At 35.0% G+C, this 27,671-nt stretch overlaps 1 protein-coding gene and 1 pseudogene across 5 annotated transcripts in view; both read right to left on the bottom strand.

Moving 5' to 3' along the window:
* Positions 1–27,671, bottom strand: part of Tusc1 (tumor suppressor candidate 1) — a 289,528-nt gene that overhangs the window by 207,469 nt on the left and 54,388 nt on the right. The window lies entirely within an intron of this gene.
* The window catches only part of LOC147825874 (ras-related protein Rab-11A pseudogene), a 61,848-nt pseudogene continuing 35,901 nt past the window's right edge, over positions 1,725–27,671 (bottom strand). The window contains exon 1 of the transcript XR_015440046.1: positions 1,725–27,671. This exon is cut by the window's right edge and continues 35,901 nt beyond it. The product of XR_015440046.1 is annotated as a ras-related protein Rab-11A pseudogene (transcript).

Here is a 27,671-nt window from a genome sequence, read left to right as displayed (position 1 = left end):
AAAAATTTGGATTATCACATTAACCAGAGATTTAACACCTGCCTAGAAATTGAAAGATCAGGAAGAAAAAAAATCAGTAAATACATCATTTGAACAGTGTTATTAATTAACAAGCTTAGTACAATAAACAAGAGTAAAACATTATATAGAGATACCACAATTTCATTTGAAGAACATACAAAATATTTATGAGAACTGGCCACATGCTGGACCATAGAGAAGTTGTCAACAAATTTCAGAAACTAACATAAATACAGAACACATTCTCTGACTAAAATAATTCACAACTCAAGGAAGAAAACATAATGGAAAATTTTTAATACATGAAACAGATATGACATCAAAATTTGTAGAACCCTAATGAGCAAGTAGCCAAAGTGAACTTTACAAAGTTTAAAGCTACTAGGAAATATATAATATGAGATCTATCTAACTTAAGATGTTAGGTAAAGACCAACAATACCAAAACATGAGTAAAATACAAAGATAACAAAATAAAAATAGGAGCAAAATTATATGAAATACAAAGGAAGTGTACAATAAAAAGAATTCACAGACATAAATTGGTTCTTAGAGAAACTAAAAAACTGACAAATTTGGGAGTAAAAATTATTTGGTTCAGTTGTAAACCAGTACAATTTTTACAAAAAACTAAGTTAAAAATTGCAATGATTTTAAAATAAGAAAACATTTATTAAGTAATCTATATCCAATATTTTAAATTGTGCAGAAACTCCATATTTAAAAATTTAAGAAACTGTGATTATATATGAAGCACTTTAGAATAAGTTGCACAATAATTTTTCACACATTGATATGTTATGCTTCCATAGTTGGTATGCACATGATTGTCAGGTACATTCCATGTAGCTGCACATTTTAGAAATAAGATTAATAGCTAGAAGTTGCAAACTAAAACAATTCTACTTTAAGCAAAAGAAATTTCTTCTATTCCAAATTTAGAACCAACTCATTTCTTAGTTATAAGTGGCATGATGACTCAGTAAATCATTTAACCAAGAAAATTCCTTGTTTTTTCTCCCGAAAAATTCTATGACTATCATATTTATAGAATGGAGACTTTTATTAGAATTCTTCATGAACATTATTCCCCCCAAAGAAAGAAAACATGAACTTGTAGATTTTGTTTTTAAACATAAAACATGAGAATAAGAAACTACTCTCTTGGTTTGAAAGAAAAACCTCTTAAATACAAAAATTATTTGAAAAACTGTCTTCCAAAGTGCCTTATGTTAAGTACAGAAATGTTTTGGCTCTTATTTGTATTTCTCCCTTAATAATTCCATGTTAGACTGGAACTTAATTTCTATTATGAGAGTTTGGCTTTGGTTTAGAAGTTCTCATGTAGCATTCTGTGGTGTAGAAATTATATTTGGAAATTTTTTAAATGCCAAGGCATGGTAGAATATTATCACACTGTACTATAAACCCATTAGATTATAACTTTGTGAGGGCATATAAATCAAGGAGGGTCATCAGCTCTGAAACAATTCCTAATTTGAAGGATTTAATATAATAAAAGTTTATTACTGGGCTGGGGATTTAGCTCAGTGGTTCTGCCGCCTGCCTTGCAAGTGCGAGGTCCTGAGATCAATCTTGTTTATTACTTATAGTTGAAACTAGATTAAGAGATAAGAGGATGACTCTATGAAGTTATCCAGAATTCATGCTCTTCTTCTTCAGATCCTCAGCATCACCTTGATTTTGTAGGGATAGAGAAAGAGAAAAAGGAAGATTGTTTGCAAGAATTTTATGGGCTAGGGCTTAAATAGCATATTTTACTACTGTATATCAAACTGCACTCAATATCTTATTAAATGGCTTCATTTTCACTTCTGAATTTCATATTAAATTCTTTCTTTAGTCATTTTTCTTAAAAAATTACTTCATAATATTGGATGCACATTTTAAAATGTTTGTTCAAGAGTACCCTACTTCCTCTGTTGATACTTAGGTCTTCTCTGTAAACCACTTTCCAAAACATATACAACATAATAAATGTTAATTTACTATAAAATATAACATACAGTTCTAACATTACTATACATGAGGACATTTTAAAAGCTGTGTTACACCATGACAAAATCTAAGAGCAAATTTTTACAAATAAAATACTGTTAATCTATTTACATATATGGAGAACTCACACTACAAAGTGAAACAGTAAGATTTAAAATTTTTGATTTTTATTTTATTTAAAACAGTGAGGTAAACAGAAAGTCCTCAAAGAAAAGTAACACACATTAATAACAAGATAAAGTGATCTTAAAAGTTCTACAATGCTTATTTGTAAAAGAGTTTTATTAGCATGTTAATTTTGCCTACCTTTTCCCTCCTAAATCAATTACTGAATCCCTAAGTCAAATGACATTTTTGTGATTAATGCCAAACATGTTTTGAATTTATGGCTCTCTTCAGTTTTGTTTCTGTGTAAATAGTTGGTTAATAGCATCTAAATCTCCTTTGCTACATTGGAGTTCTCTCTAAGATAGAAAGGCGATTGCAAACTTTGATCATGAAGTAGAACTTTCCCTCCAGGCACCAGAGATATAGACAGCTTACTTCCTACTGTACCAAGTATCATGAAGTTCCCCTAAGAATTTCCTTTAAAATGTGTTCCTTATTGTGATTACAAGATTAAGTGCAGTATTAAGGAGAAATCACCCTATAAACCTCCCTGCCATTGAGCATATTAGTAATTATGGCCAGTATCCATTTGAGGTCTCCTGATGAAATCTTTTGTTAATCTGTAAATATATTATTCCGATTCCAGGATGGGTAAGTTGGAATTCTTGGGGTGATAAAATTTTTGTCATCTCACTAATTGACATTACCTGCACCCAAGTTAGAAAATAAAAAAGTTGTAGCTATTCTTGACTCCTTTTCCTTATGTCTAAATTAATTGGAAATACTTTTTTATTCTGTTTAAAAAACATCTTGATTTATCCTTACATTGGACTGTGAAGTAAAAAATAGAATTTTAATATAATAATCACTTAAATTAGTGATTTTTTTCAAAGCAGTTGACCTATCTTGATTTATATGCCTGCACAAAATTATAATCTGTAAGATTATAATATGGGATGATAATATTTTACCATGCTTCAGCCTTTTTTAAGTTTCAAGATATAATTGCTCCACAATAAAGTTGTATTGCAATTTGCAAACACAAACCAAACTCACAAAGCAGAAGTTAATTGTCATTTTATAAAATGAGCCCACAAAAGTACAGGAAAAAGTAAATCACAGAACTGTAGGATTATAGAATAAGTTACAAGAGTTTGTAAAAACAAAATAAACTTGTTGAAACAGTTCATTTTGAATTGCTTCTTTTTTAATTATAATAAGAATCTGTTTTATGTCTAAATCTCCTTTATGCAGCTTTATGCTACAATTTGTCACCTCTTTATCTGTCTTTTCCAATTCATTCAGCTATTTAACAGCAGAAAGTATACCTGGTTTGCCATTTCTAGCTACTAATTGGCACTTTCATTAATTGCATGAGGTGTAATATCAGGATAATGGCAATCATCTTGTTTTGGGTCACAAGGCTACTGGTTCTCTGGGCTATGTAACAAGTCTTTTCATTACCATATAATATCCTTTAAGTGGGGTTTTAAATTTTATTTTCAGGTATTAATTGGTGCCCCCTTGAGTCTAAGAATTGGAAATGTCAAGAGTGACAGCAGTTATCTTGTTGATAGTTCATGTCACACTTTCTTTCACTTTCACTACTTGAAGATTCTCATTATCTGATTATTTCACCTGTTGTTAAATTGGCACAATGCAAAATACCTGTCCATTAACTTTTTTGCAGATTGACCTCATACAGGAAATGTGTCCTAGAGAGCTCATAATTTTTAAAATTTAAGGCAAAAATGGAATTCTCAGGACATGATAGTTAATTATAAATTTTCAGTGAGTCAAAGATAATTACTAAATTGTAGTCATATTCAAATATAAGCTTTGGAAATTCACTTTTGGTTAGGTTTGAAGTTTATCTCATTTTCCAAATTTTTATTTTTATTTTTTTGGTACTGGGGATCAAACTCAGGACCTTGCACTTGCGAGGCAGGTGATGGAACCACTGAGCTAAATCCCCGGCCCTCCAAAATATTTTTAAGTATGAAAGCATAAAGATGTTTCTGTTCTTTCTGTTCCCCTATGTAATTCTCCCTTACATTAGAGACTTGTTAGTTTCTATTACGCAAGGTTTTCAGAAAAATATCTCGAAAATTAGGTGCTTCATTCTGAAAATAAGAGTTTTATTAGAATAGTAAACATTGAATTAGAAAACAGTGGACTTAAACTCAATTTTAACTTCCTAAACTGAATGTCATTAAGGTATTTGACTTCTCTATTTTATTCCTTTACTTGATAAATGTTTTTTTAAACAATGTTTTGTATGTTCTATATAAAATCAGATTAATAATTATTTTAGAATTGGCTCTAATGGTTCCTTTAGTTTTCAACAATATCTCTTGTTGTGGAGGTTGCATAATATCATGAGAACAATGTGTCTGAAATCTAGAGCTCTAGAAAAAACAGATTTAACAACATACAAGGTGTGATTGAAAAATAAAGTGAATTTTTACATTTAAAAATTTATTTTAAAGTAAAAAACACATTATCATTAATTCCTTTCTAAATACTCCCCCTTATTTTGAACATACTTATCCCATCATTCTTGCCAGTTCATCGGAAACAGTTCAGTCCACTTTCTGGAATGCATTTTTAGTTGGGCTCTCATGGCTGCCTCATTGCCCTGAATCAACTAAAACATTTACCTTTCATGGTATTTTTGACTTTAGCAAAGACCCAGAAGTTGTACTGTGAGTAAAACAGATTAGGACACAATGTAATGTTTTTATGAGCTTGCCTTTCCCTTGGATGACACTCAGCAGCAGGATTTACTGTAGTTTTGATCACACCTCCTAGAGACTTGTGAAAAAGAGGACTTCCAAAAATGCTTCAGAATAAGACAAGAACAATGGGATAAGTGTGTTTGAACTCAGAAGAGTGTTTTGAGTGGGATGAATGGCAATATATCTGTCTTAGTTACTTTTCTGATTGCTGAGACAAAATACCCGACCCTCAAAGTTAAATAGGAAAGGGTTTATTTAGCTTCCAGTTTGTAATGGTTTCAGTCCATAATCAGCTGGCTCAAAGGCAGAATGGCACGTAGCAGAGGGCCAACAGTTTATGGCTGCCAAAGACAGACGCAACAAGCGACCTTAACTGTCTTTCTCCCCCTTTTATCCTATTCAAAATACTTAGAGCAGATAGCACTCACACCCTTAATCCCAGCGCCCTCAGGCCCAGCATTGCTCTATGTATCAATCACACACTCTAGATTCAGCTACCCCTAAAAATACGCGCGCCCAAGACTGCATGAGGCTTTGGAGGGACATCTAAACACAAATAGTATCCTATACCATAATACTTTTTAACAAAAATTTAAACATTCACTGTATATTATAAGCACACTGCCTAGGTGAAAAATTCAGGAGTAGAGCACTTTTCTAGGCCCTCGAGTTCTGTCATTCTGGACAACTTTTGACAGGTGAGATACAATGAACTAAAGGAGAAACAGGCTGGTGTTTCTTCTATATTATGTCTCTATATTAATAAGAAAAACCTATGACTTTGAATAATTATTATCTTTTGGACTTTCTTTAATTTCTAATTCTTTTTTGTGATCTGCTCCTATTGGAACCTTTTGGAATTTTATTTTTGTCTTTGATGGCTTTCAATTTCATTTAATATACTGGATGTGATTTTTTTTTTTTCTTTTTCATTTCTCTTTGAGGCTATTTGGGTCTTCTATCATCTGTTGTTCATTTGTTGTTTATTCTTTGCTTTGCTTCTTTTGTATATTTTTATTTTTATTAGTCCATGTTTTCAGTACATAGTGATTACTTTCATGGGGAGCTGGTATATGTACTCTCACATGTCAATTCTTTTTTCATCACCTTCCCCTCCATTTCTTCCCTCTTCTTCCATCTCTTGATCCCCTGCCCTTTGTAGCAGTAGCTTACTTTAATATTTCATCCAATCATATCTTTTGAAATAATTTTTAAATCGCTTTATTGTACAACAATGTTAACCTACCAAGTTTTTATTACTTTAAAATTTTAAAGTCACCAAACATAATACTTCACTTTACATCATTATAATCTTTTAGATTTGGGGTTCTATTATATTATGTTTCAATTGCTTTACTAATTTTTTCTTAGCTTATACTTTTAGTTTTTAAGTATAACTTCTTTCATTGTACTTCAATTGTACTGAGCTTAATTTATTTTTTTATTATTCTAGTCCATTATTTGCCTTACTTTAACTTTTAAAAGAATATTTATTTTGATGAGGCTTTCCTCATATTTTAAGATGTTACTATTTTGTGATCTAAGTACAGTATTATCTGAGGTTGAAAATCTTTTTATTTTCCTATGTGTGTGTATTTAGATACAAATATATGTGGTTGACTATTAAGTATAATATTTATTTTTGCTTGCTTGTTTCCTCTTTTTAGCAAAAGAACTTGACTTAGCATTTTAAAAAACTCATTAATTTAGAAAATTCACCAGGAAGAATAGCTTAACTACAGAGGCAAATCCCTGCTCCCTGCTTCTGCAAATGGAATGAGAAGGTCATTTCTGAATACTCATACTGCAACTTGTGATAGAAAAAGTCCCTCTTAGTGACATAAAAGGAAAGCAACTGTAAGAGCTATCCTTAAAACCTTGGAGGCATTTTCTAAAAGAGATAGTATTCCTGAAATGTTGACTCTTCCTCAGTACACACTATAACTAGGGACATGTAAGTACAATATTAAATTTGGGGGGACCCTCCCATTATGGATTGTGATTGGTTACACTAAGGAGCCTATCCTAATCTGTACTTTTAAGGAGGTCTGATAAATAACTCATTGTATTCATTTGCATCTCTTGAACGACCAGTGATGTTGAACATTTTTTCATGTATTTATTTGCTATTTCTACTTCTTTGTCTGAGAAATGTCTGTTCATTTCAGATGCCCATTTTCGGATTGGGTCTTTAAATTTGGGAGGTCTGATCTTTTTAAGTTCTTTATAGATTCGAGATAGTAGACCTTTGTCTAAGAAGAACAGGTGAAGATTTTTTCCCACATTGTGGGTTGTCTCTTCACACTGCTGGTGGTTTCTCCTGCTGTGCAGAAGCCTCTTAAAAAGAAGGGATCCCACTTGTTGATTGTTTGTGCTAGTTCAAGGGCAACTGAGGTTCTGTTCATAAACTCTTTTCCTACACCGATGTCTTCAAGGGTTCTACCTAACCTCTGTTCCAACTGATTCAGAGTTTCTATTTTAATATTTAGATCTTTAATCCATTTTGATTTTAGTTTAGTGCATGGCAAGAGATATAGGTCTACTTTTAATCTTTGGCAAGTTGAAGCCCAATTTTTCCAGCACCATTTATTAAAGAGGCTATCTTTCCTCCAGTGAGGGTGTTTGGCTCCTTTATCGAAGATGAGATGGCTGAGATTCCACCTCACTCCAGAAAGAATGGCTGCTATCATGAAATCAACCAATAACAAATGCTGGTGGGGCTGTGGGGAAAGAGGAACCCTGCTCCACTGCTGATGGGAGTGCAGACTGGTGCAACCACTGTGGAAATCAGTATGGAGATACCTCAAAAAACTAGGACTGGAAGTCCCATTTGACCCTGCTATTCCACTGCTGGGGATCTTCCCCAAAGAATTAAAAGAATCATACCACAGTGATATATGTGCACCCATGTTCATAGCAGCACAGTTTGTGATATCTAAAACTTGGAAACAGCCCAAATGCCCATCAACTGGAGACTGGATCAAGAAAATGTGGTTTTATAATAATATGGAGTACTACTCAGTCATAAAAATGAGAAATTAGAGACATTTATAGCTAAGTGGATGCACATTGAGGCCATACTCTTAAGAGAAATAAATAGGACACACATGTATAAATACCAAATAGTTTCTCTGGTGTGAGAAACTGAAAGTGTAAATAAGGACTAAAATATATAATAGGTAATGTGAAATAGAAAGAAAAGGGGCAAAGGGGAAGGAAGTAGGAGGGCTAGGGGAAAGGATAGAAGGGAATGGGATTAATATGAGAAAATGGAAAAATAGGAACAAAATCTTTGTAAATAGGGAGGAATGGAGGGGTTGATAGGAGGACTGGGCAAGGGTGAAAAATAAGAACCAAGAGAGATTATGTAAAGGTGCAAATTTCCAATGATGAATGTCATTATATTGTATACCTAAAATGTACCAATTATTAGAATGAATAATTGATAATGCAAAATAGGAAGAAAAGGTTCAAAGGGGTAGGGGTAGTGAGAGGGGCAGGGGAAAGGAAAGAAGGGAAAGGAAAAAATGCTGAGAAATGGAAAAAATGGAAATAAAGTCTTTGTAAATAGGGAAGGGTGGAGGGAGTGAAGGGAGGGCTAGGAATGGGGAAAAAATAAGAACCAAGATGCATCATGTAAAGGTACAATTCCCAATGAGAAATGTAATTGTGTTGTGTACCTAAAATGTACCAATAAAAGAATTTAATAAAAAAAAATAACTCATTGTATTCTGAGTGGATTCTGGAATCAGAATTCTTAGGTTCCAGTTCTAACTGGGCCTGTTTGCTAGGTATATTATCTTGGGCATCTTTTAATTCTGTGTATCTATGTCTCAGCATCTGTTAGATCATAATTATAAAAGATATGGTTTCATTTATATTGAAGTGGATTTATAAATCACATAGAAAATAGTTGATGTAAAGGAAAAGGCTCAATAAATTCTGGATAGCTGATTTGTTAGTGAAGTTTTAGAGCAAAAGGCCTAACTCTAGGGCTTTCAACAGAACAACTTTGGTCACCTATCCCCATATATCAATCAAGGAGATAAACAAGTGATGAAGGACAGAAAGAAGATATTTAATTAGTATGGCCATGATGATGTTATAATTTTCTTCTCCCACCTGATTCTTGTTCTGAAGACAATGAACAATGAAGTCCACAAACAACAGTGGGTAACAAATCCCATATAGTTTATTATAAAGAACAAAGAAAATCTCTTGCTAGCTAGCTGAAAGGGGCTACAAGAAAGGATGCCAAGGATGCCCCTAAATTCTGGGGTTTATATGAAGACTTTGGTGGGAAATTATAGGTACACAGAAATGAAACAATGCAGTTGCCACTTTCGTTCAGTCTCTTACTTCAGGAGGGAGGTTTTCCTTGCACTCCAACTTCCCAGAGCTTATCTCATTTTTACCCAGGACCTTATCCTTTGAAACAATGTCATTGCTATTTTCAGCTAGGGTTCTGAGGTCAGAAGGGCAAGAAGCTGGCTTCTTTGCACTCCACCTTCTTGGAGCTGGTCTCAGTTTACTCAGGCCCTTGCCCTCAATCTTTTTAGCCTAGTGTTCCAATTTTGGAATGGCCATAACAATGAAACATAATAAAAATTCTCTACAGATTCTTGTTCTTTGAATTTTTCTAGATAACATATACAAATTTCATGCAAAACTTCAAGAAATTGCAACCTTTGCATAAATGGGTTAAATGTCCCTTATCTCTATTTCTTGGTCTCAGTGGGAGGAGCAGATATAGACATTTAAGCTCTGTCTTCAAGGGGCTGACAGGAACTCTGAGGTTTTAGAACAAAAGAGAATAAAGGCAAAGGTTGGGGGTTTGCATAGCTGGGTGTTTGCAGAACTGGCAGGGTAGGAAATCCTGGACTTACTGGTCTGCTTGATTGCTATCTCAGGGATCGTTTTGAGAGGACTCTGGAGAAGTCCTTATGGTTTGCAGGGGCAGTCCAGTTCTTATGTGATGTTTGCTCCCGCTGATAGAGGGCATGCACAGTTCTGACATGGAATAATTGTTCTGACCTAGGGGCTCATTTCATCGTGGAGTGATCTGTTTAGTGTCTGAGGTGAGTGCAGGTTTAAGATAGTGATTAGAGACTTGTAGGTGCCACCCCAGGCATTCTGGAAAAGGATGTTTTAAAAGTTGGTAAATGAATATCTCTGAAAATTTTTAGAATATCTTGGTTACTCTTATTTTGATATTCTTTGTCTTAGAGGAGGATGAGATAGGTTAGGTAAATTTAGAGTTAATAAACTTTGTATTACAGGTTGTTAGACATACATTCTTAATGTGATTAACATGCCTATGTGCAGAGATAAGCACAGAGATGACTCAAAGTTTTAAAGTAATAAAAGAGATGGACATAAAGTGAAGACACAGATGTCAAGCTTTACCTTTTTTTTTTTAGTTACCCACTGGACATCTGCAGGCCCAGCTGTTCAGTCCTTGTTAGTTTCCTTAGCTCTTAAGAAGGCTACTTCCAGGGACATGGTACAGCTGAGGCTTGTACCTTCTTTAGCATCTTGAAAAGCCACTGTGTTCACCAAACAAAAACAGAGTGAGCATTTTTCTCTGCTCTACCCAGACTGCTTTAGTGTAAGCCAGAATCCTCAAGAACGGCAAAAGGAACCAGGTGTGGTGGCACATACCTGTAATCCTTGCACTATGATAGGCTGAGGCAGGAGGATCATAAGTTTCAGTACAACCTGGACAAGTTAGCAAATTTAGGACAGTCTGTCTCAAAATGAAAAATTAATAATAAGAAAGGACTGCAGATACAGCCCAGTGCAGAGGGCCCAGGTTCAATTACCAGTACCAGAAATGGGGGGTGAGGGGCGCAAGCAAAGATAGGATACCCAAACTTTGCATTTCAAAATACAAGCAATCCCATTTAGGACAAAGGAAACAAAATTTCAAATTATCTTGATCATTCTAAAACTCTGGTAAAGAGTAAACTTAAACTGTTCAACAGTTTCAGAACAGCGTAATTTTTCTCCCTTATCCTGTTTATATCACTGTATTATGATTATCACTTTCTAAGATAATATATAAATGCATATTTATTGAGTTAATTTTGTGATTTTCTCTTCATATTAGACTAAAAGCTCCAGGAATATAATAATTTTTGGTGACATATTTACCTTTCCAGCATGTACAATGCCTGGCACAGTATAGGTCCTCAGTAAATACTCAGATGAATGAATGTAACTGAAGAATTTAAAGAGTTTCAAATATAAGTCCAATGAAAGGGGATATAAAGGTTGAATGAAAAGTGGACTGCAGGCTGGGGATTTAGCTCAGTGGTTTCGCAGCCTGCTGTGCAAGCGCAAAGACCCAAGTTCGATCCCCGGTACCAAAAAAATAATAATAATAATAATAATAAAAAGTGGACTGAAATGTTTAGGCAAGCAGTAAGTGCATGGTAATCTTTGGTGATTTCAATAATACACAGCAGTAATCCAACAAACATATTGCTATGGCAGGAACTTAAAAAAATTAGATTCAATTCATTGTATAAACCTTATCTAAAGCAGTTATTTTGATTTGTTGATAACACAAACTGATAGATACTAGTATATTTTATCAAGTTTACTGCTTCTTAAAAAATGGACTGCTGCCCATCTGATCACTGAAACCAAAATTCTTGTAGTGATGCTTGATTTTGTTCTTTCCCTCATTTTATCCATTTCATCAACAATGCCTCTCAGCTATACTTCAGAGACCAATTCTGTCCACATCTCTCTGTTCTACTCACACCATGACACCTTCTTTCTTTGGATCACTCCAAGAACATTCTAAATGGTGATTGAGTACCTGCTCTTATTTCTTTCTTTTTTACTTTCTTTATAACTGCTGGGTTCATTTTATGAACCATATCATAGTCTTCTGTTTCAAGTCCTTCCTACAGCTTTCCATTATACTTATCATGCCTGTTAGTTCTTCCTTACACCTTTGATATTAACTTAGCCATTTTCTGCCCCTTTCCACCCAGTACTGCAGGCTCATCCTGCATTAGGGGCTCAGTATATCAGTAATTCTGAGTACTCTTCCAGGTAAATGAACACATTCTTTCCAGGGGTAACTCTTTGCTCTTCTCACAGGGGTACTTTCTGATAAAGCATCATATGGCTATCCCCTTTTCCCTACTCATATCAATATATGAAAGCATATTGTTCATTTCTTTGCTTATACTTAGGTAATAGTTGTGAGAAATGCGTTCACTTGTCCAGACCCAAAGAATGCACTTTGGAAGAAAGAAGAGAGTAAAAATGAGCTTCTGTTTAATTCAGTCAGTCTTCCAAAGCTGGATGTCTGATGGACAGCCACACTCAGGGAGGTCAAAACCAGCAAATAAAACTCTAGCACATAGATCCCTTCATCCTCTTCCTCACTTACTGAGTACTGGGGGTGGGAGGCACAATCTTCTCACACTGCATATGAGTTTGCTGGTCACCCTCTTAATTTGAGTGTGGATTTCTTGGTAATATTGTATACTCTTTACTGTGGGACTTTCTGAGAAGTAGATGTTCCTATTTAAGAGATCTTGGACTTGGTGATTACTGTTTCTACTTAGCCTTAACTATCATTCCTACAATATTTTTTCTTAACAAAGGCTTTCTTTCTAGTTTATTCCTTCCCAAAGTCCAATTTGTTTTGAGAGCCTTTAAATTTATGAGAATTGCCAGGCGTTTAGACAACTTTAAGTGCCAGTAATTTTCTACTCAGAGTTAACTATTTCATACTGAAAAGGAAACACTTTAAGTTTCTTTTTCTTACACAGTTGCCATCCATCTAGCATTATAACAGAAACTTGATTATTTGTCTTTTTCACCAAATCTTCAGTACCTACAATAACTTTACAAAGTAATATGTTAACTTTTTGTATTTCATTTAAAATGAGCAACTCCCATGCAATTGGTTTGTCTTACAAAAATAAGTCTAATCCTGCTAAAATATTAGCTACATCCCCAGCCCCCTTCTTTAACATTTTTCAGTACTATAATCTAGTATGTCCCACATAAGTAGTATCTCGTATATGCCAAATCTAAAGTGCTAAAAATAAATTATCTTAAAATCTCAGCACTCTGGGAAGATGAGATATGAGGATCACAAGTTCCAGCCCAACCTTTGCAAAACAAGGAATCTTTGTGTAAAAATTTTTTTAAAAGATAGTAAAACAGTCTGTTGTTGTAGCTCAGTGTGAAAGCCCCTGGGTTTCATCCACAGTACCATACACACAAAAACAAACAAACAAACACAATGCAAACCTATAATAAAATACTATTTTTATTCTTATTTTAGATTTTTTGAAAATTGATGCTTCATTAGCAAAAATGTATCTTCAACCTCAATATTTTTCTGTGCTGAAAAATTTACATCAACTAGGTGTGGTTCCCACAATTTAAAAGCAAAGAAATAAGTAGCTCCTCAATAACTCTATTAGGCCAAAGAAATCTAAAATATGCAATTTAAATGAAAATTAAGGTTAACCCAAATGAACTCTAAAAAAGGAAAACAAGAGGAAGTAAAACTCCAACTGAAAATCAGATTTACAAAATTACTCTACGTAATTAAGGATATATATCTGTATTGAAGTCTTGGCAAAATTTTGGTTAAATATTGTAATACAGTATAATAGACAGTTTAATTAGCCTATAAGCAGCCAATAAAGGAGCAGCCTAAGGTAGAGATGGCTCGATATAAGCAAATAGCACACACACCAAGTTAGTTAAACAATCAAGGTAGAAAAGCATAGGAATGTAAAAACATTGGAAGAAGGATAGAAGTTAAAATAAAAATGGATACATAGCTCTTCCTCCCAGGTAGAAGGGTCATAGAAAATATGCTAAGTTGGCTGAGAGTTCTTCCCTACCCCTGGGCTGGACTGAGAAATTTAGAAACACAGAGTGACCAGTTGCCTTTGAACTAGGTTTCCTTTGAACAAGGACAGCTAAATGACTAATTTTATTTAGACTTTAAACCCACAGAAACACTTGTTTAAAACAAGTTCCAATACTGTGCTTATTTATGTAAGGCGAAAACTAAGACAATATGCTGGAAACTTCCACTGTTGGTATCCCCTCCTAGTGGCTATCCACCAAGAGCTATTTTTCTTTTCATTATGTACTTCCAGTGAACATTCTCCTAATTTCTTCTTTTTGTCTATGATTTCATTCTTTGACTTCATAAGACAATGAGCTTGGGTTTGTACAAAATTATCTATTTAACTAGCCTCCAATTCCATGTCAAAAACAAAGTAAAAGTTAACTAAAGCTTTATATAAATATTTCTTTCAAACATTCATGCAACAGGTGGGCCACTAGCAGCGCTGTTTCCCAGTGCTGGGCCATGCCAGTACCTGGATCCACACTGCAGAGGTGCGGGGCGGGGGTGTGTGGGGGGGTGGTCATAAAGGCCATGGTTCTGAACTCCAGAAGATAGAGCAGAAGTGAACAACGGAGCCTCTCTGAGGCTCCTTTATGAAAGCTGAAGCCCACTGGGCAAACGAAAAAATCTCTGCAATATCAGTGCACAAGACCACCATAGTTGGTAAGTTGGAGGGATCAGCACCTCCCATCAGAACCTGGACTATCTTCAGGGGAAGGGCAGATGGAACCTGCAGTAGAACCTTCCAGAGTTCAATCTAGCAGGAGGTCAGGGAGCTCAATTTGGGCCTTGCAGCCAGAAATCAGCCTGAATCTCAGCGGGCTGTGGCTGGCTGGCTTGCTGAGACTAATTGACTTAGATCTATCTGCACACTGCTGCCCATGTTGTCTATTGTGACAGCAGAGACATACCCTGAAGGAGGCCCTTTATTTTTTATTTTTTTCAAAGTTATATTTCTTTCTCTTATTTCTAATTTTTTTTCAAATTTATTTTTTCTCCTCTCTTTCTCTCTCTTCCTGCACACTCCCTCCCTCCCTTCCACCTTGTTTTCATCTCACTCTCTTTTTGTTCCTGTTCCTGTGCTAATGTGGATTACTTTTTTCTTTCTTTTTCTTTTCTTCCCTCTTTTTCCTTCTCTTGATTGTCATTAGGAAATTCATTTTATAGGAAAATGAATACAGTTTCTAGCTTCCCTATTGGTGCTAGTTTTTTCTATTCTTCTTTTTGTTCTTTCATTCTGTCTTTTCCTCTTGTTTTCTTTTTCTTTTTTTAACAGACAACTTATGACTGTTTATTAGAATGAGAATATATTCCAAATCAACAACTATAAAACAAAAAAAATCAAGTTACAGAGCATGCATAAAATACAAAGTAGCAATTTACAAACAGATAATAGTATCTTTATAACCAATATACTGAAACAATAAAATGGCTACACAGAAAATGATTGACTACAGCAATGCCTTCCATGCATCCCACACATCACGAGCCTGCAAAACACAGATTAACTATGAAACACAGTAATCTATACAAGCCCACACATATATATCTTTTTCAAATATCCCATCATCTTCTAGTTATCACTGCAGTTGACAACTTTCAGAAAACTTCAGAGAAGTACTTACTATTACCCACACAAGGAAGTAAAACTAAATATTAGTGTGTACATTTCTGAATGAGAAACTAGTTGCTCCAATGATTTCAATGATGTAGTGGAAAAAAATTACTTCAGGTCTCTATAATGCTTAAATGCATTCTATATAAACTCAAGGTACTATTTCTTTTTACATACTAAAAAAATACATGCCTTTAAATGGTACCCCTTGAGCATAAATTAACCTCTCACTGTATCCTTTAGACATACTAAAACCAAAGATTTAACTGGACTATATTCCATCATACACTGAAAAACTCAAATATAAGCATTGCTAAAATAATCACCCATGCCTGGTGGTGGATATGGTGATAAAACTAGGTTGCATTTCATTTACTGAAAGGTTTTAAAACAAAACTAACATTTCAAAATTTGATATTACCAGCAGTACACCAGTTATTGCCTGAGCAATAAAATGCCACATAATCTACTGCTGGGAAATGAGATCAATTAAAATGACTTGGGCTACCTGATCATTGCAACAGAGGTACTTCAGAAGGAATTCCACTAGTCTCTCTAGTTCCTAGCCTTCCAGGCACCACTGTTTAACTTATGACCCCGTAAACATAACTCTAACCAAACCATAAGTCTTTTGTGTTTATTAAGATAATGTCCAGAAATGTGCTCTCCTTTCTAATCAATTTTGATGCTTAAAAAAATTAAACCAAAATATACTAAACTACATAAACCTATTAAGGCATTTTAGAAATTGACTCCCAGAATGGAAAATTTTCACAAAATCCTGCTATGTTTATAGGGAAACTCTTAGATTTGTCAAAATATACATTGCACTGAGAGAAGAGTTTACTACATTTAAGCTGCTAAAATAATAATTACTAAAATATTAATTACTAAAATAATAATTTACTGCTGCTAAGCTGGCAAAATAATAGCTTATTTCTAAGGTCTTCTTCATTTGATTTGATCAAGACCAATGGGTCTGAGCTTCAAGGAATCAAGTTCAACTATGAACTACAGAGACAGGCTTCCATGATGAAAAGTAAACAATAATTGAGGAATTTGAACATTCAGTTTATTAAACTAAGGCCAGTAAAGCCATAGCATAGAGAAAGAAAAATTGCAGATATTTTGGACAAAGTGGATGATATTATAAAGCTAAAATCAAAAGACTTAGACATGGAAGAATTCATAAGTATGAGAAAGTAATAAAACACAAAAGTAACCACAGGAATTAAAAATGTATTTAAATCTCAGACCTGGGAAATGGACTATACACAGCCTTCTAGGGGAGAAGAGAAATGCCTTAGATGTTCTGACAGCACTGCACTTTTGGCCTGTTTTCAGTGGTTAATGGGACATGAATAGGAACCACGTTGTTGCTTGGAGACATGTCATTTTCACATCTGTCTGACACTTGCTTCTGAGAGACAATCTGGTATATCTCTGTTAGAACTGTCTGGCAACCAGCTTCTACATTTGTCTAGTCTAGAACAGATGTCTCAATGAATGACAAACCATTCTTTTCTGCAAAAGCTCTGGCTTCATCTGTAGGAACTGCCCTGAGATGATGTAAATCACTCATATTGCCCACAAGAATGATAACAATGTTACTATCAGCATGATCTGTCAGTTCTTTCAGCCATCGCTATACATTTTCATATGTGAGATGTTTAGCAATGTCATAAACCAGTAAGGTACCTACAGCTCCATGATAGTATGCTAATGTTATAGCTTGGTATTGCTCTTGTCCTGCTATGTCCCATATCTGTGCCTTTATTGTTTTCCCATCAACCTGGATGCTTCTTGTTGGAAACTCTACTCCAATAGAACTTTTGCTCTCCAGATTAAACTCATTTTGAGTAAATCAAGACAGGAGATTACTCTTTTCAACACCAGAATCTCCAATAGGGACAACTTTGAAGATGTAGTCCTACTCATTGTTGTGGTTGCCCATGGTACAGCCAAAGAGTGAAAGGGTGGGAGCAGAAGTGGTAGAGGTGGGGACCCTGGGGTGTCGCAGCAGGGGTAACCCGAGCACGGAGCCTCAGGTGCCAGACCCAGTGAAGAGCCCCTCCTTGCCTCTGCGCCACCTCCGGTGGGGCCCAGCCCCTCAGTGGAAGTCTTTTCTCTTGCTTTCAACAGTTTTCCAAAGTTTGTGTGATCTTGTGTCCTCTGGCCTCACTTCTAACCTTTCAATCTCTACCTATCTATCTACCTTATCCCTCCCTACTCCTTCAAAGTTCTCATCCAAAAGGGTAAAGTTGCTATATTGAAGAGTTTATTCACTACAAACATATTTGGGGCCTGTCCTAAATTTTGATTTAATTCATATGGTTAAAGGTGATAGATCAATAGCTAGCACAAATTGTCATTTTCTAAGCTGTGCTTGATGCTATTGTTGTTGCTGATTATATCACTTGGGCTAAGGTGTTGTGATTGATCTGATCAGTTATCCTTCCTGGTATACCAAAAATGAGATTGCCTAAGAGTTATTAGAGACTCAAAGCCTAAAGACCAGCTATATCTGGAAGACACTTCAATCATTCCTTAAGCGTTCTAAATACAAGCAACAAAGATACTTACAATAAGCAATATTGAAGTATCAACCCAGGAATTAAACCAAAAACAGCACCAACAACAAAAATAAACATGAGAAGACACCTAAACAAGGTGCAAACCCAGACATCCAGCTCACCAAAGGCAAATTCTGGGGGAATCAAGGTGGAAGTCTGATAATCAACCACCTGGAAACCCTGAATTGATAGCACAGGAAGTAACAAAACAGATGAATGAGACTCTAGAAAAATTTCAAAACAGAAATAATTTCCCAGATAACTACAGAGATGGTGAGCAGAGTGAAAGACATGATTAGAGACTCTAGAACAGAAACAGATTAAAAAAAAAAAAAATAGATGAGCTCAGAACCATGATGAAAGCCATGAATGCCCAGCATAGAAAGAAATGGAAATCATGAAAAGGCAACATAGGAAAGAAATGGAATCCATGAAACAGATATCCAGGATATTAAAAATTCTATTGAAAGTTTTCTCAGCAAAATGAGCCAATGTGATGATAGAATATCACATATAGAAGACAGGATTTCAGTTAATGACCATGAAAAGAGAGGTCTCTTAAAAATAGTAAGGGGACATGAGAAATCAATCCAGCAGCTCCTAGGTGACACAAAGAAGAATAACATAAGACTGATAGAAATCCACAAAAAAGCAGGAGAAAGTACAAATGACATAAAACAACTGTTCACAGAATTAATGACAGAAAACTTCCCCAAAAAATAAAAAAAATTTGACATACAGATAATTGAGGCATATAGGAATCCAACTAGCCATGATCAAAAAAAAAATTAATTTAGACAGATGACAGTTAAGGTCCCAGAAACCCAACAGAAGAACAAATTACTAAGGCAGTTAGAGAAAAGAAACAAATCACATACAAAGAAAGCCCATCAGAATCATAGCAGATTTTTCAACACAAACTCTCAAGTCAAGGAGAGCCTGGAGTGAGGTATTTTAAGCCCTAAAAGAAAACAACCTCCAACCTAGATTGATATGTCCTCCAAAACTATCTTCCAAAATTGATGGGGAAATAAGATACTTCCACTACAAAGAATACCTGAGAAACTTCACAAATCCAAACAGCAATCCAAACAATTCTAAACAATATCCTAGAAAAACACAATGAAAGTGACAACTCCATGAGACCCAACAGAGCAAAGTCATGAGGCAAGGCAAGAAATTAAAGGGAGAGGGGGGCAAAATAAAAAATAAAAGAGCCAACCAGAAGAAAATGACATGGTAATGATAAGCCAATACATATCAGTTATAACCATCAATGTTAATGGACTCAATTCACCAATAAAAATAAATAGACTGGCAGAATGGATTAAGAAGCAAAATTCAACAATATGCTGTGTACAAGAAACATACTTAATTCAAAAAAGAAAATCATAGACTAAAAGTAAAAGGATGGAAAACAGTTCTCCATGTGACAGAAACCTGGAAAAGAGCAGGGGTAGCTATCTTATTTGCAGACCAAGTAGATTTCAAACCAAACCTAATTAAGAGAGACAAAGAAGGTCACTACATTCTTGTAAAGGAAACAATCCAAGAGGAAGAGATGACAATCATAAATACATATGCACCAAATACTAATGTTCCCAATTATACAAAAAAAATATTAATGGACATGAAAGAGCAAATAAGCACTAATACAATTGTAGTGAGGGACCTCAATACCCCACATCACAAATAGACAGATCACCTAAACAAAAAAACAAGAACAAAATTCTAGAAGTGAACTAAGCTTTTGAACAAATGGACTTACTAGATGTCTACAGAGTGTTCCACCCCCAAAATCAGAATGCACATTCTTTTCAGCTGCACGAGTCATTCTCCAAAGTAGACCACATGCTAGCTCATAGAACATTTTTAAGTAAATACAAAAACATTGAAGTTATACCCTGTATATTATCAGACCATAGTATAATTAAATTTGAGATCAATAGCATAAGAAACTTCAAGAACTCTACAAACACAAAGAAATTGAATAATACTCTCCTGAACGACCAATGGGTCACAGAGGAAATTAAAGAAGTAATTAGATAGTTTCTACAATTAAATGATAATGCCAATATAACATACAAGAATCTATGGGACACAACGAAAGCAGTTCTATGAGGAAAATTCATAGCAGCGAATGCTTATACTAGAAAAACAGAGAAAGCTCAAATAAACAACCTAGTGCTAAACCACAAGCTCCTAGAAAAAGAAGAGCAAGACAAACCCAAAGCTCATACAGGGGAGGAAATTATAAAGATCAGAGCAAAAATAAATGCAATGGAGACTAAGAGAATATCACAAAAAAATCAATGAATCAAGAGTTGGTTTTTCAAAAGGATAAACAAAATTGAGAAAACAGCCAAACTTATTCAAAAAAAAAAGGGAAGAAAAGGCCTAAATCCATGCAATTAGGAATGAAAAAGTTGAAGTCACACCAATTCCAACAGAAATCCAGAGGATCATTAATACTTACTTCAAGAAACTGTACACTAATAAAGTGGAAAACACAGATAAAATGGACAGATTTCTACATACATATCAATTACCAAAGTTCAATGAAAAAATATAAAAATTCTAAACACACCAATTACAATCAGTAAAATTAAAAATGTAATTAAAAATTTACCAACAAAGAAAAGTCCAGGTCCTGATGGGTTCACTGCTGAATTCTACAAGACATTTAAAGAAGAACTATTACCACTACTGTTTAAATTCTTCAATGAAATTGAAAGGGAAGCAATACTCCCAAATTCATTCCTGGAAGCAGGCATCATCTTGGTCTCAAAAGCAGAGAAAGTCCCAACGAAAAAAGAAAACTACAGACCAATCTCCCTAAAGAATATAGACGCAAAAATCCCCAATAAGACACTGGCAAACAGAATACAGAGGGTCATCAAGAAGATCATATACCCTGACCAAGTTAGATTTATCCCAGGGATACAAGGATGGTGCAACATGTGTATATCAAGAAATGTAATACACTGCATTAACTGAGCCAAGGACAAAAACCATATGATCATCTCAAAAGATGCAGAAAAGTGTTCAATAAAATCCAGCAGGCATTCATGAAAAAACCCTACAAAAAATTAGAATAGATGGTCTTTATATCAACCTGATAAAGGCTATCTGTGAAAAACCAACAGCCAACATCATACTAAATGGCCAAAGACTGAACACTTTCACACTAAAATCAGGAAAAAGACGAGGATGTCCACTATACCACTCCTGCTCAATATAGTTCTGGAAACATTAGCCACAGAAATTGGACAAAAGAAAGAAATAAAAGCAATAAAGATAGGAAAGGAAGAAGTTAAACTGTCATTATTTGCTGAGGACATGATACTCTTCATAGAAGACCCAAAATACTGCACCAAAAGACTTCTAGACTTAATTGACAGATTAAGTAGAGTAGATGGATACAAGCTCAACACTCAAAAATCAATAGCCTTCTTGTACACAAATAACAGACTCACTGAGAGAGAAATTAGGGAAACAATTCCTTTCACAGAAGCATCGAAAAAAAATGAAATATCTAGGAATCAATCTAATGAAGGAAGCAAAAGACCTCTACATTGAAAACTACAACATTCTGAAAACAGAAATTGTAGCCAATAATGGAAAGACATCCCTTGTTCCAAGGCAAGAAGAACCAATATAGTGAAAATGGCCATACTTCCAAAACTACTGTATAGACTCAATGCAATTCCAGTTGAAATCCCAACAGTATATTTCACAGAACTAGAGAAAACAATACAAAAATTCATGTGGAACCAGAAGAGACCTAGAATAGCAAAAGCAATTCTAGGCAACAGAGACATGACAGGAAATATCAAAATCCCCAACTTGAAACTATACTACAAAGCCCCTGTGATAAAAACACCATGGTACTGGCAAAGAAACAGCCCGAGAATCAGTGGAATAGATTAGAAGATGCAGAAACAACTCCAGACACACTCAGTCACCTCATCTTTGACAAAGAGGCCAATCATCCTTACTGGAGGAGGGATAGTCTCTTTAATAAATGGTGTTGGAAAAACTGGATTTCAACCTGCCAAAGATTAAAACTAGACCCCTGTCTTTCACCATGCACTAAACTAAAACCACAGTGGATTAAAGATCCAAATATTAAAACAGAAACACTAAACTTGCTGAAAGATAAGTTAAGTAGAACTCTTGAAGACATTGCCATAGGAAAAGACTTTGTGAACAAAACCTCAGTAGCACGGGAACTAGCACAAATAATCAACAACTGAGATCTCACGTTATTAAAAAGTTTTTGCACTGCAAGAGAAACCATCAACAGAACTAAGAGACAACATACAATGTGGGAAAAATAATTTTATCAGCTGTTCCTCAGACAAAGGACTACTATCTAGAATATATAAAGAGCTTAAAAAAATCAGACCCCCCAAATATAAAGACCCAATTCAAAAATGGGCATCTGAAATGAACAGACATTTCTCAAAGAAGTAAAAGTAGCAAATAAACATATCAAAAAATGTTCAACATCACTGGTCATTCGAGAAATGCAGATGAAACAACACTGAGATTCCACCTCACCCCAGAAAGAATCACTGGTATCAAGAAATCAACCAACAACAAATAGTGGCAGGGTTGTTGGGAGAAGGGAACCCTTCTCTATTGTTGGTGGGAGTGCAGACTGGTGCAACCACTGTGAAAATCAATGTGGAGATACCTAAAAAAAACTAGGATTAGAAGTCCCATTTGACCCAGCTATTCCCCTGCTGGGTATCTTCTCAAAAGAATTAAAAGTATCATACCACAGTGATATATGTGCATTAATGTTTAAAGCGGCACCATTTGTAATAGCTAAAGCTTGGAAACAGCCCAATTGCCCATCAACTGGAGACTGGATAAAGAAGATGTGATTTTTTTATATAAAAGGAGCACTACTCAGACATAAAAAATGAGAAACTGGAGACATTTACAGCTAATTGGGTGTACATTGAGGGCATACTCTTATGTGAAATAAATAGGACACATATGTGTAAAAACAGAATAGTTTCTCTGGTATAAGAAACTAAAATTGTAAATTAAGACTAAAAGGTACAATAGATAATGTGAACTAGGAAGGAAAGGGACAAAGTGGAAGGGGAAGTGGTAGGGGTAGGTAGATGTAGGAGAAAGTAAAGAAGGGGAAGAAAAAAATATGAGAAAAGGAAAGGAAACAGTCTTTGTAAATAGGGCGGGGTGGAGGAGTTGACGGAATGGCAGGGAAATGAAGAAAAAATAAGAACCAAGATACATCATGTAAAGGTACAAGTTCCCAATGATGAATGTAACTGTATTGGATACCTAAAATGTACCAATAAACTTAATGTAAAAAAAAATTCATGCAACAAAAATCTCCTAACAATTAAAAATTCCAATTAAATAAGAAAGTAAAGTATTTAATAGGTACAATAAATATAATACAACAGTATTATGAACACATAATTATAAAATAAAGCAATTGTGGGATAGGAGATAGGGTGTGGCAAAGCTAGGTGGGGAAGTAGATGTGACCTGTTAATTACAGAATCCTGCAACACATGTGCAGCACAGTTCCCAGAGCCCTGTCGTGGACTTCTGCAAGAACTCAGCAGATTTTCCATAGGGTGGCCTAGGCTTGATATCAGCCAGGGGTGGGATTCTAGCATGACAATTTGGAATTCTCCCCCAAGATGCCCTTGTTAAATATACACATCTATAAATATATAGAGAGAGATATAAATCAAATATATATCATATATATAGATATATATATGATTTTTACTGAAGAAGACAAGTTTCAATTTGTTTATGCATACAAAACCCCTATACTCTTTTTCTGATAAATGAGTCAAACATCTTTCTCCATGGATCCACCTAGTATCACCATTCTCAGCACATGTGTTTAGTGTGAATTATCTCAGTGCTTATCTTTGATGTTTGATTTCAGGAGTCATCAGGTGTTGTAGATATGAAATAGTGGTCCTCAATCATATTATATACTTCTGGCCAAAATAATTACTCCAGAGATAGGAATAAGGTAGGATAAAAGAAAGGTAAGTAAAAAAGAGCCAAGGAAAATTATAACTCTAAAATTGTATTTTAACAAGGGAGGGGAAAGGGGAAAGGAAAGAAGGATCAAGGGAGAAAAAGAGAATAGAAGAAAAAAATGGAAACAAAGGTTTGTGAATAAAAGGGGAGGAGGAGTTGAAGGGAGGGGAGAGGAATGAGGAAAAAAAGAAGAAGCAAGATATATCATGTGCAGGTACAAACTCCCTATGATGAATGTAATCATGTATACCTAAATTGTAGCTATAAAAAATTAATTTAAAAAAATTTTTAAAACTCCGTGTCTTTACTCTCTAGGCTTGTTTGTGTTTCCTATGCTTGTTTGTGCTTTTTCTTTCAGATCCATCATATCCAAAGTCCCTTAGAGGTACTATAAATCCATAAATTAGCTTAGTTGATAAAGTGAAGGGGCAAAAGCCTGACCTTAATATCCAGAAACATATTCAAAGATTATAAAGAACATTTTGGGGAAAAATAGACCACCCATCTTTAAAAATACAATAGATTTGTGTGGGGTACCACTTCTGCCTATACTCAAAGCCCAGACATCTGAGGACACTTAAGGACACAACTCTTCTCTCTGGGGCATGCACATAATGGGCCAGAGTTATCTAAGAAAGACTTAACATGCTCAGCCAGGCATGTGTAGCATGGACTAGCTCATCCAGCTGATGTTTAGTCTCGCCTTGTCTCAATAAGCAGATAAGACTATAACTTCTGTAAAATACAGAACACTGTAACCTTTGAGTACCTGTTTCTGCTGAAGGAATAAAAACACGCAGCTCCAACTTGTCCTCTAATGCTCCCCTGATGCTGATGATTGGCTCTGTGCATGTTGTTCTTTATTGCAGAATTAATTAACTCACTCATGAAGGAATATAGGGACTAAAATATGTCCCCCTAACTTGGGCCCTTACAATTGGCATAGTCTGGCAGGATGCCTTCACATTGGGCCTGTGCCCTTCACCTGTAAATTGAGACTGGGCTTTCTATAGATTCACAAATGTCACAGATTTCCCCAAGAACATAAATATTCCCAGCTCCAGACTATAGCATGCCTCTCTTGAGTGCCCACATTCTATTTTCTCTGAGTATATACATTCTGCCTAATAAATCTGTCCATGCCCCTGACAGACATAGCTAAAAATCCACCTTTCAAATTTTATTTATGTGAGTCAATACATTTCTTTCATTTTTTTCCCTTTCTTCATAGGCAAGCCCAGATCTGGTTTTGGTCATTTAAAGATTCCTTATTGATAATTCTCTCATGGTTTAAAAAAAAGTCTGGAGATTTTAACATGTATGTCTTCCTAAGAAAAGTTTTGCATTTATTTTGGAATATGAGCTAAGTGAACTAAGTGCTCAATTCAATATACATTTCCAAATAAAGAGTTGGAACAACAGTGGCAAAGCTTTTAACACAAGGATTTTATCTGGCCCACAAAGGCTAGTGAATAACTAAACGGTAAACTGGAGTCAATGAAAATCATTTGCCCTCAAACATTTCAATTTTGTAACTTTTCTCTCTCATACCTGAGCAATGTGGCATTCTTTCTGTATAGTAGCATTTAACAACTTCAAAGATTATATTCAATCTAGTACTATGAAAAAATTGTATTCCATTGACTTTTAAATGTGGTATTACTTTTGTATTTGACATCTGATTCCAGAAGTCATTATCATGCCATTTGGAGAAATATTTATGCTTATCATAGTGTTTTCAGCAGAACACCGCCTTAAAAAATATCCATAAAGTTGGCCAATCAAGAAGACAAATGGTCTGCCGCTGTTTTTCCCCTCTTATTAACACTGTAGCCTCACCTAACTCCCTCATTTATCCTTCTGTTTTCAAAGGAGCTCTTAATTGCTTCCATCCCCATTTCAGTTGTAAATGCTTCTTTATTGCCATTCTTTCATTAGAATAAATCCTCCAACCTATTCAAGGACCTGACACTTCACCACTGATTTACAAGTGATTCAATTTTATTAATCAGATCATAACCCCAGCATTTGGGATATCTGTATTGCCTTTGTTGGTAGCTATTGACGAAGAGTCTACTTTTTCACTCTGCTTCTTAGAAAATATGCAGGTATATTACCAGCTTTTTATTTGAGGAGGGCTGAAATTAGACAGAAGTAGCAAAACCAGGAAATCTTGTAATTGCCTTCAAAAGACTTATTTCACACTGTTGGCTGTGCAAGCTACAGATGCAGTGGGAAAAATGTGACCTATAAAAGATCTGCCTGAAAATTTCCACTAGAAATTTCATCTTCATAGATTCCAGGCTACTCTTAAATTCATGATCACGATGACAACCCATGAACCATTGCACATTATTCTAAAAGTAAAACTGGACAACACACAGATAATCAAACTATATTAGTACAGTGATGGATTTTAGTGTTTCTTTGCATATTAAGAAAAATCCCTCTTTAAAATATATTTAAGACATGCTAAAGATTATGTATATGTATCAAATATAGATTCATGAACTACTATATATTATATATAATAGTTCATGGCCCAAGCAATACACAAGCCACATTTTATAACAATGATATCGATCCATGCACTATTTCTATTTCTGTTCCAAGCTTTCCACTACTTTAACTTATAAGATTTAATTATATTAGGTCTCCCCTGCAATTCTTGGCAGAGTAAAGTCAGAGAAGAACACGCAAAAAATCTTATATGGTTAATTTTGATCTGAAATCAAGTAGTGTATATTTTTTACCAGACATCCTGCCTTAGGTGTTTGGGGAATGGGAAAAGAAATGGTAAAGGAAATTGTTGCTCCCCACTTGGTTATTATTCTGTGTATTATTTCTGTGAAACAAAAGAAAGAAATAGTGAATTACTATTTGGTAATTTATATAAAATTCCTAAGAGAAAATGATAGAATTTTGAGATTTTTATCATGATTCCATTCTCCAATGAATAATCATGTGAACTTTTATCAAATAATATGTGGTATGTATATGTACCAATTCCCCAATTGAATGTAATTACTATGTATTACAAACATAATAAATAAATTAATACAAGAATAAATAAATTCATGTAAAGATCAGTTTTGCTATCTGCAAAATAGGCTCCATATATGTACCTGCAAGGCTGCTGTGAGAACTGAATGAAAGAAAGCACAAAAGTCTCTTCAAGTGTCCCAGAGAACCGGGGATTTAGCTCAGTGGCAGGGCACCTGCCTTGCAACTGCAAGGTCCTGAGTGTGATCCCTGGCACCAAAAAAAAAAAAAAAAGTGTCCTAGAAAAGTGGGATTCCAGGTCCTCTGTTGCACATTTTATGATGAAATCAAGAGCATATGGCCATAGACCTAAATTTCCCATGTTAGGGGAACAGAGGGAACATATTCCCCTGAAACAGAAAAATGTGTTTTTGTGCAGTGAAAGCTGAGACATTTTTGTACTTAATGAGTACATATATTGCTTCTAGACATAATTAGTTTAATCTCTGGTTCTATTACTGCCACCCATCTGCATGTGTGTTTTATGCACTATAAATTAGGCAGCCCTAATATATGGAACTTAGCTATGTCCACATTTGCTTCTAAAACTTTCACCTCTATGATGGCGGTTGCAGTTTTATATGTTGGTCTTGATAAGATGTGCTGCCCTA

Source organism: Heterocephalus glaber, unplaced genomic scaffold, assembly GCF_053883595.1.
Source record: "Heterocephalus glaber isolate CG9 unplaced genomic scaffold, H.glaber_assembly_v1.0 deba00001481, whole genome shotgun sequence".
NCBI classification, from domain to species: Eukaryota; Metazoa; Chordata; class Mammalia; order Rodentia; family Bathyergidae; genus Heterocephalus; species Heterocephalus glaber.
The sequence above is the reverse complement of the archived record's forward strand: the minus strand, read 5'-3'. Positions and strand labels throughout refer to the sequence as shown.